Source organism: Nicotiana attenuata, unplaced genomic scaffold (genome assembly GCF_001879085.1).
Source record: "Nicotiana attenuata strain UT unplaced genomic scaffold, NIATTr2, whole genome shotgun sequence".
NCBI classification, from domain to species: Eukaryota; Viridiplantae; Streptophyta; class Magnoliopsida; order Solanales; family Solanaceae; genus Nicotiana; species Nicotiana attenuata.
Genome location: NW_017673728.1, coordinates 51,952 through 59,859, shown reverse-complemented (window position 1 = coordinate 59,859; position 7,908 = coordinate 51,952).

Here is a 7,908-nt window from a genome sequence, read left to right as displayed (position 1 = left end):
GAATCCTGTATAGGAGGACTCCTGATTTGGGACGACTGAGGTGTGTCGACGCAAAGGAAGCACCCAAGCTACTAGAGGAAATTCATGCTGGGACCTGTGGTCCACATATGAACGGTTTTGTCTGAGCAAAGAAGATACTCCGGGCTGGTTAGTTTTGGATGACTATTGTGACGACCCGGCCCGTCGTCACGTGAGTACTGCCCCATTTTCCCCATTTATTGCTTCTTTATGTTTCGTTATCAGCATTTGTGACTTAGAGTTGAATTGGTTTGGTTTTTGTGGAGAATGAGACATTTAGTCTCCTTAAGGAAGGCTTGTGTTGGAAAGGTCAACCGGATGTTGACTTATGAGTTAGAGGGCTCGGATTGGAGTTCCGGTGATTCGGGTAGCTTCGGGAGGTGATTTGTGACTTAGGAGTGCGATCGGAATTGATTTTGGAGGTCCGGTGCAGAATTAGGCTTGAATTGGCGAAGTTAGTATTTTGGCAAATTCCGGTTGATAGGTGAGATTTTGATCTGAGGGTCGGAATAGAATTCCGAGAGTTGCAGTAGTTCCGTTAGGTGATTTTGGATGTGTGTGCAAAATTTCAGGTCATTCGGAGGTGTTTTGGTCGGGTTTTTGATCGAATGCGTAATTCGAAAGTTTTTAAGAAACTTAGGCTTGAATCCGATGTGATTTAATGGTTTTAGCGTTGTTAGATGTGTTTTGAGGATTGGAACAAGTTTGAATGAGGTGTTAGGATGTGTTGGTGTTTTTGGTTGAGATCCCGGGGGCCTCGGGGTGAATTCGAGTGGTTAAACGACAGTTTTTGGAAGTTGCTTCAGGTCTGAGATTTCTGTCATCTGGTATTTCTGCTTCTGCGGAAATGGACCGCAGAAGCGGGTGGATAAGCGCAGAAGCGATCTTTTGTTGAATTGATGAGTTCCGCATAAGCGGACCCCTTTTCGCATCAGCGGGTCCGCAGGTGCGAGTGAATAACCGCAGAAGCGGTCTTGGGTAATCCGCAGAAGCGGAGAATATGTCGCAAAGGCGGAAGTGGTAAGTTAAGTGAGAAACCGCATAAGCAGGGAAATGGCCGCAGAAGCGGTCCCGCATATGCGAAAGCGGGACCGCATAAGCGAAAATCGCTGTAGGCAGAAGGGGTTTTATAATATCATATTTCATCCGCGAGCTTGGGGTATTTTCCACCATTGTTGAGCGACCTTGAGAGCTTTGGGCGAGGATTTTGGAGAGTTTCGACTGGGAATCGATTGGAGGTAAGTCCCTTGGCCTAATTATTCGAGTTTATGGTAGATTTAACATGAAAATTAGTGGAAATTCATCAAAAGGGGGTAAGTTAGGGCTTGAAAAATTATAAGTTAAAAATGGAATTTGGAAGGTCAAATGAACTCCGATTTTGATAAATTTGATATGCATGGACTCGTGGCGAGACGAGGAATCCGATGATGTGAATTTTATAATTTTTCGAGAAGTGGGCCCGGGGCTCGGGTTTTGCCAACTTCGTGATTTTCGATGTTTTTCGAGTCTTTTCGATTGGGTTATATCCCCTTAGCCTATTGTAATGTATTCCTTGTGGTCTTGATCAGATTTGACGCGCGAGGAGGTCAATTCGAGAGGAAAAGGCATAGCGAGCTAGACTTTGGGCCAGCGTGAGGTGAGTAATGGGTGTAAATGATGTACTGAGGGTTTGAGACCCCGGAATTTCACATCGTACCGCTATATTGAGGCGAGGCACGCGCTCTATGACGAGTGCGGGGCTGTTGGTTATTGGGGATTGTGACTTGGTCCGTCCCGCTGATCTTTTACTGTGTTTTTCTACTAGAACTTGTTAGAAATCATCGTTATTTGGATTTGACTGTTGTATTTGGGCTTTGTGCCGGTTATTTGGATCCTTCAGGGATTGATTTCACTGATTTGCATACTTTGCACATTGTTTAACCTCATTCCAAGGTTTTAAGTACTATTTTTTCAAACCTAGCCCCTTTTTCTAAACTTGAAAAATTCAAATGATATTTTAAATGATATTTTGGGCTGTGGATTACTGATCTAAAAGTGCCCGAGGGGCTTATTGTGATTTTAGGATTTATGGATGGCTCGGGCTGCACGCCGCAACAGTACTATGTGATATTGAGGCCGAGGGCCTGGTTGGTGCCACGAGATGGCTTATTTACGCTTGGGATGTAGGAGCCCCTCCGGAGTCTGTACACACCCCCAGTGAGCGCCGTCGACGTTAAAATATATGGTTGGCTCGGACTGCACGCCGCAGTGGGTACCTGAGTGTACCGGTATTTGCATTGCATTGCATTATGGCATTATTCCTTACCTATTACCTGTCATGGTTCTTTCTGTACTATTACTTTATTGACTTGTCGGTTTTACCGTTAAGGTTTGGTACTGCCTGGTATAGTGGCCTTTGGTTTTTCAGTGATTTCTTATCTTCACTTGTTATTTATTCTTATTACTCACTGAGTCGGAGTACTCACTTTACTCCCTGCACTTTGTGTGCAGATTTAGGTGCATCACAGTCTGAGGGAGGACCTGTCTAGCTGGGCAGCATTTCACCGGGAGCATCGAGGTAGCTGCATGGCGTTCGCAGCCTTGATCCTTCCCTCTTATCCCTATCTTTCATTATTCCGTTTCTTAGACAGTCTTGTTATAGGATGACACTCTGTATTAGAGGCTCGTAATCGTGACACTGGATCCTGTTTTGGGTTATGTTCTAGTATTTTTATTGGTTTTCAGTATACTACTCCGTGCTCATAGTAGTTTGATAAGATGGTTTAGTAATTCAGTATATGTGCTCGAATTCCTGAATTATCATAAGTTGAGATTTGTGGTTGAATGGTCGGGCTTGCTTAACAATGTGTTGGGCGCCATCACGACCGGGGTTTGGGTCGTGACAAGTTGGTATCAGAGCCTAGGTTACTTGGTCGCGCGAATCACAAGCCGGTTTAGTAGAGTCTCGCGGATCGGTACGGAGACATCTGTATTTATCCTCGAGAGGCTGCAGAACCTTTAGGAAAAAGACTCCATATTCTTGAAATTCTTGTCGTGCGACTTTGTTGATCCGAGAACTAAACTTCTGTATTCTATTCTCTCGCAGATGGCGAGAGCCCTTGCTACCAGACGTGGCGGACGTCCACTAGTACCACCCACTAGAGGCCGTGGACGCGGTCGTGGTCGTGGTCGAGGCAGACCAGCGAGAGCAGCACCTGTAGATCCACCAGCTGCCCCGGTTCAGGACCAGCCTCCAGCTGTAGATGCTCCAGTAGCACCTGTGCAGGCACCAGTAGTGCCTATTGTGATTCCTGGCCTCCAGGAGGCTTTGGCCAGATATTATCCGTTTGCACTGGCCTGGCTCAGGCAGTCTCAGCCACTACTGCAGCAGCCACCTCACAGACCGGGAGAGGTCATCAGACCCCCGCTGCTCGCACACCGGAGCAGGTTGTTTAGGGATTGCAGACACCGGGAGCAGCCCCAGCTCAACCAGTTGCCCCAGTTACACCAGTTGCACCAGTTGCACCAGCTCTCGACTATGTGGTTCCAGCTATGCCAGACGATGAGCATCGTCGTCTTGAGAGATTTGGTAGGCTCCAGCCTCCGGTGTTCAGTGGTGCTGAGGGCGAGGATGCCCAGGGTTTCCTTGACAAGTGTCAGCGTATGCTTCGCACCGCAGGGATCTTGGAGTCGAGTGGAGTGGCTTTTACTACTTTCCAGTTCTCAGGGGCTGCATTTACATGGTGGGAGGATTTGGAGAGGCGTAGGCCTATTGGTGCGGCGCCCCTTACATGGCAGCAGTTCTCCACTCTCTTTCTGGAGAAGTACGTACCGCAGTCTCGCAGGGAGGAGCTGCGTCGTCATTTCGAGTGGTTGACTCAGGGGGACATGTCTGTGACTCAGTATAAGATGAGGTTTTCTCAGCTAGCTCGTCATGCTACTTGGATGATTCCGGCTGATCGGGAGAGGATTAGGAGGTTTGTGGATGGCCTCAACTATTCACTCCGCATTTTGATGACCAGAGAGAGGGTTTTGGGTGCCTCGTTCGAGGAGGTAGTTGACATTGCTCGTGATATTGAGGCGATTCGCCACAGGGAGCGTGAGGAGAGGGAGGCCAAGAGGCCTCAGAGTTCAGGCAGTTTCAGTGGTGCTCCGTCTAGGGGCCAGTTCCAGCGTGGTAGAGGTCGTTCCTTCAGGCCTCCTCAGTCAGCTCGCCCTAAGTATAGTGGGGCTTCTTCAGGCCGTGGTCATCAGGGATTTCAGCAGGGCCAGCCTTCACTTAGTGCCCTTCCCGCACAGAGCTCTTCTCATGCCTCTTCAGCCCAGGGTTCTTCTGCAGCGAGGGGTTCCCTTCAGTCCCTTTATCCAGCACCAGGCAGTTGCTACGAGTGCGGTGAGTTTGGCCATATGAAGAGGGATTGTCCTCGACGTCGTGGTGGTCGGTTTCAGCAGAGGGATCAGCCCTCATCTTCTACTCCATCTACTTCAGCAGCACCCTCCCAGTCAGATAGGGGTGGGGGCCAGGCAGCCAGGGGCCGCCCCAGGGGTGGAGGCCGATCTGGCGGTGGCCAGGCTCGATTCTATGCTCTCCCAGACAGGAGGGACGCCATTGCATCAGATGCTGTTATCACAGGTATTATCTCAGTCTGCCACAGGATGCCTCTGTCTTGTTTGATCCCGGATCTACCTATTCCTAAGTGTCTTCATATTTTGCTCATCACCTGGGTACGACCCGTGGGTGTCTTGCTTTACCTGTGCACGTATCTACCCCGGTGGGTGATACTATTGTTGTAGACCATGTGTATCGGTCTTGTCTAGTGACTATTGGGGGTCTGGAGACCCGAGTTGATTTGTTGCTGTTGAGCATGGTAGATTTTGATGTTATTCTGGGTATGGATTGGCTATCTTCGTGCCATGCTATTCTGGACTGTCATGCCAAGATAGTCACATTGGCTATACCGGGTGTTCCGAGGATTGAGTGGCGTGGAATGACTGACTATGTTCCTAGCAGGGTGATTTCTTTCCTAAAGGCCCAGCGGATGGTTGGGAAAGGTTGTCTATCGTACTTGGCTTTGACTACAGGATGGCACAATGAGAATGTGCATTGACTACAGGCAATTGAACAAGGTGACAGTGAAGAACAAGTATCCCCTGCCCCGTATTGATGATTTGTTTGACCAGCTCCAGGGGGCAAGGGTATTCTCCAAGATTGACCTCCGCTCAGGCTATCACCAGTTGAAGATTAGGGATTCAGATATTATGAAGACTGCTTTCCGGACGAGATATGGGCACTATCAGTTTCTGGTTATGTCCTTTGGGTTGACTAATACCCCAGCAGCATTCATGCACTTGATGAACAGTGTATTTCGGCCGTATCTGGATTCATTTGTGATTGTTTTTATTGATGACATCCTGGTGTACTCGCGTAGCCAGGAGGAGCACGCACAACATTTGAGAGTGGTATTACAGAGATTGAGAGAGGAGAAGCTTTATGCAAAGTTCTCCAAGTGTGAGTTCTGGCTTGGTTCTGTGGCTTTCCTGGGGCACGTGGTGTCCAGTGATGGTATTCAGGTTGATCCAAAGAAGGTAGAGGCGGTATAGAGTTGGCTAGACCGTCCTCAGCCACAAAGATTCGGAGTTTCCTCGGTTTGGCGGGTTATTATCGCCGGTTCGTCCAGGGTTTTTCATCTATTGCTTCGCCCTTGACCAAGTTGACGCAGATGGTGCACCATTTGTATGGTCGGACGAGTGTTAGGAGAGCTTTCAGAAGCTCAAGACAGCTTTGACCACAGCTCCAGTGTTGGTTCTGCCATCAGCTTCAGGTTCTTACACAGTGTGTTGTGATGCCTCGAGAGTTGGGATCGGATGTGTGTTGATGCAGGAGGGTAGAGTTATTGCATATGCTTCTCGTCAGTTGAAGCCTCATGAGAAGAACTACCCTGTTCATGACTTAGAGTTGGCTGCTATAGTTTATGCTTTGAAGATTTAGAGGCACTACTTATATGGCATATCTTGTGAGGTATATACGGATCATCGCAGCCTTCAGCATTTGTTCAAACAGAAGGATCTAAATTTGAGGCAGCGGAGGTGGCTTGAGTTACTCAAGGATTATGATATTACCATTTTGTATCACCCGAGGAAGGCCAATGTGGTGGCCGATGCTTTGAGCCGGAAAGCGGTCAGTATGGTAGTTTGGCATACATTCCAGTTGGGGAGAGGCCCTTTGCAGTTGATGTCCAGGCTTTCGCCAATCGGATGGTGAGGTTAGATATTTCGGAGACTAGTCGGGTGTTGGCTTGTGTGGTATCTCGGTCTTCCTTGTATGACCGCATTAGAGAGCGCCAGTATGATGACCCGCATTTGCTTGTCCTTAAGGACAGGGTTCAGCACGATGATGCCAGGGATGTGACTATTGATGATGCTGGTGTGTTGAGGATGCAGGGCCGGATTTGTGTGCCCAATGTGGATGGGCTGCGGGAGTTGATATTAGAGGAGGCCCACAGCTCGCGGTATTCCATTCATCCGGGTGCCGCGAAGATGTATCAGAATTTGAGGCAGCACTACTGGTGGAGGAGAATGAAGAAAGATATTGTGAGTTATGTAGCTCGGTGTCTCAACTGTTAGCAGGTCAAATATGAGCATCAGAGGCCCGGTGGTGTACTTCAGCGGATGGATATTCCGGAGTGGAAATGGGAGAGGATTACTATGGATTTTGTGAGTGGTCTCCCTCGTACCTCGAGGAAGTTTGATTCGATTTGGGTGATTGTGGATCGGCTGACCAAGTCCGCGCACTTCATTCCGGTGTGTACCACCTATTCTTCAGAGCGGCTGGCAGAGATTTTCATCCGGGAGATTGTTCGGTTGCATGGGGTCCCAGTTTCTATCATCTCAGATAGGGGTACTCAGTTTACTTCCTAGTTTTGGAGGACTTTTCAGCGAGAGTTGGGTACACAGGTAGAGTTGAGTACCGCATTTCATCCTCAGACGGACGGGCAGTCCGAGCGTACCATTCAGATATTGGAGGACATGTTGCGTGCCTGTGTTATTGATTTTGGAGGTTCTTGGGCTGAGTTCTTGCCACTTGCAGAGTTTGCTAACAACAACAACTATCAGTCCAGTATTCAGATGGCGCCGTATGAGGCCTTATATGGGAGACGGTGCAGATCTCCGGTCGGTTGGTTTGAGCCCGGCGAGGCTAGACTATTGGGGACAGAGTTGGTGCAGGATGCCTTAGAGAAGGTGAAGGTGATCCAGGAGAGACTTCGTACAGCTCAGTCGCGTCAGAAGAGTTATGCGGACCGGAAGGTTCGAGATGTATCTTACATGGTGGGCGAGAAGGTTTTGTTGAAGGTTTCGCCTATGAAGGGCGTTATGAGATTTGGAAAGAAAGGAAAGTTGAGTCCACGGTTCATTGGTCCTTTTGAGATACTTAGGAGAGTTGGGGAGGTGGCCTACATGCTTGCTTTGCCACCCAGCTTGTCGGGAGTTCACCCGGTATTTCATGTTTCTATGCTCCGGAAGTATGTTGGAGACCCGGCCCATGTGTTAGACTTCAGCACGGTTCAGTTGGATGATGACTTGACTTATGATGTGGAGCCAGTGGCTATTTTGGGTCGTCAGGTTCGAAAGTTGAGATCAAAGGATATAGCTTCGGTGAAGGTGCAGTGGAGAGGTCGGCCCGTGGAGGAGGCTACTTGGGAGACCGAGCGGGAGATGCGGAGCAGATATCCTCACTTGTTTGAGACTGCAGGTATGTTCATTGACCCGCTCGAGGACGAGCGTTTGTTTTAGTTGGGGAGGATGTGACGACCCGGCCCGTCGTCACGTGAGTTACCGCCCCGTCTTCCCCATATTATGTTCCTCTATGCTTCATTATCGGTATTTGGGGTAATCGAGTTGGATTGGTTTGGT